Raw genomic sequence first — 3,043 nt, 5'->3', positions numbered from 1 at the left:
ATGTTCTGGTATGTTGCTGGTATCTGCCACAGTGAAGCAAAGTACCTATTCAGTTCCTCTGCCAATTTTAGTTCTCTAGCTGTCCAGTGTCCACTCACCTCTCTCTTACCTTTTATATATCTTTTGTAATCTTCTTTTATATTACCTTACTCTCATATGTCATCTTCTCCTCACTTATTACTTTTTTGTCTATCCTCTTCTTGGTTTTTAAAGGCTTCCCAATCCTCTGGCTTCTCATCACATTGTATGTTTTTTGTTTTGCTTTTGTGCTGTCCCTTACTTCCCTTGTCAGCCATGGTTGTCTCATCCTCCCTTTAGTACATTTCTTCTTCCTTGGGATGAATTTCTGCTGTGCTTCTCAAATTACCCCCAGAAACTCCTGCCATTGCTGCTCCACCATCATCCCTGCTAGGGTCCCCTTCCAGTCAACTCTGGCCAGCTCCTCCCTCATGACTTTGTAGTTATATTTACTCAACTGTAATACTGTTACATCTGATTCCAGCTTCTCCCTCTCAAACTGCAGGGTGAATTTAATCATATTGTGGTCACTGCCCCAGGGGTTCCTTCACCTTATGGTCCTTAATCAAATCCAGAATTTCATGCTCCCTAGTGGGTTCCACCACAGACTGCTTCAAAAAAAAAACCATCTCATAGACATTCCATCAATTCCTTTCCTTGGGATCAGCGACCAACCTGATTTTCTAGTCCACTTGCACATTAAAGTTCCCCTTAATTATTGTAATAGTGTCTTTTTTCCATGCCTTTTCTATCTCTGATTTATTTTCTTCCCAACATCCTGATTAGTGCTCAGGGACCTGTACATGATTCCCATCAGCGTCTTTTTTCCTTTGTGGTTCCTCAACCATACCCACACAGACTCTATGCCTTCCAACTCTAGACAAGCTCCAGGGCTGAGGCTTCTTCAGCATTACCTCCTGGATCTCTCTATCTTCCTCACTGGTAGTCTCACACTCCTGTCTTTGACTACTGACCTGATTTGAGGTAGTTAATCTAACAGGTGTGACTGTCTCCTGAAACACAGCATCCAGATAACACTACCCCTCCTTGATATATTGCAGTGTTCGTAGCTCAGACTCCAGCTCATCAACTCTGAGCTGGAGTTCCTCTAACAACCAACACTTGTTACAGATGTGGTCACTATAAACCACAATGGGGTCCCCCAGCTCCACATCATGCAGGTACAATACATCACCTGGCCTGGCAACTCTTATTTCAGTTATTTTGTTCTTAATTTGCTTTTTAAAAGTTCCCACTGGTCTTTTAGTTTATAATCTGTAAATATTTCTCCTCTGTACCTTCAATCTGAAAGTCCCCTTTGATAGATATTCAAATTAGCAGCTATTACCAACCAATGAACATATGTTTTCCCTCTGATGTCACTTTTTGTTCTGTCCTGAGCCCCATTTAATTTCTCCTGTTGAAAAATCCTTACAAACTATGACCAAAAAGCAAGCGAAAAATATCTCTTCCCTTCCCACGCTGTCTCCAAATTCCCCGAATTATATATTCACTTGGGGCTGTGCCTCCCTCTGTATGTGATCTCTCCTTCCTGACCAGATCACATCCCCTTCATGCCCAAGGCATTGGTACCAACCTGAACCACAACCTTTGGCTGTTCACCTTTCTCAGTGGCTCGTGTAAAAACCCATCTGGGTCACTAATGTCCTTCAGGGAAGGAAATCTATCCTCCTTACCTGGTCTGGCCTACACGTGACTCCAGACCCACAGCAATGTGGTTGACTCTTAACCACTCACAAGAGTGATTAGGAACAGGAACAGTTGTAGGTCACTCAGCCTATCAAGCATTTAATGTGATCATGGCTATCAAACAGTTCAATTAGTTTCACTGACCCTGCCCCCTTAACCCTGCATACCACTGGGAATCAGAAATCCATCAATCTCTACCTTAAACAGACTCAGACCTCTGTGGTACAGAATTGCAACGGTTCACAACCCTATGGGTAAAAATATTTCTACTGGTCTTAGGCATAAGCGACATCGCCCTTATTTTTAAAATTGTGCCCAACACCAGTTCTGGACTCCCCAAACCAGGGGAAAACCTTACCTGTATCTAGGAATGGCCCATATCCCATCAATTAACGACAAAGGTGAGAGCTCTGCTCCCTGATCTATGCTTACCATTTCTTTTATATCCTGTCAGGGCAAAAACTAAAATGAAGGATTTGAAAGATACATCATGTGTAATATTTGGGGTAAACAAAATGCAGACAACCTGAAGGGAGCCTAGGAAACATCTCTGTGTCTTTCTGTCCCTCTGTCTGTCTGATTCTCCCGGTCTCTGTTTCACTCCGTCTTTCGTTCTCTCGATCACCATGTCTGTGCGTGTGTGTGTCTCCTGCTCACTCTGTGTCCATCTCTCTCTCTATATGTCTTTGTCTGGGTGTGTGTCTCTCTCTCTCTGTTTGTCTCTATGTCTCTCTGTTTGTCTCCATCTCTGTCCATCTGTATTGGTCTCTGTTTCTACCTCTCCCTGTCCACCCCTCTTTTGCATTGGCTGTTATTCATCATCTGTCTTTGTATCTCTGTCTCTCTCTCTCTCTCGTTCTTGTTCTCCCTAACTCTGTCTCTTGTCTCTCTCTCTCTCTCTGCAAACCCCCTGCCCCATGTCACTTCCTCTCTCTACCTCTCAGTCTGTTTGTCTCTCTCTCTCTCTCTCTGTCTGCTTTGTCTTTTTCTGTGTGTCTGCCTCCCTCTCTGTTTGTCTCTATCCCTGCATGCATGTCTGCCTCCCTCTCTGTGTTTGGGTTTGTCTCTGTCTCTGTCCCCGTGTGCATGTCTGCCTCCCTCTTGTGTTTGTCTCTGTCCCTGTGTGTGTCTCTGCCTCCCTCTCTGTGTTTGTGTTTGTCTCTGTCTCTGTCCCTGTGTGCGTGTCTGCCTCTCTCTCTGTTTGTCTCTATCCTTGCATGCGTGTCTGCCTCCCTCTCTGGGTTTCTGTTTGTCTCTGTCTCTGTGTGTGTCTCTGTCCTGTGTGCGTGTGTCTGTTTCCCTCTCTCTGTTTGTC

The sequence above is a fragment of the Rhincodon typus genome, chromosome 47 (genome assembly GCF_021869965.1).
Source record: "Rhincodon typus isolate 14 chromosome 47, sRhiTyp1.1, whole genome shotgun sequence".
Lineage (NCBI taxonomy): Eukaryota > Metazoa > Chordata > Chondrichthyes > Orectolobiformes > Rhincodontidae > Rhincodon > Rhincodon typus.
Note: the sequence above shows the minus strand (reverse complement) of the source record.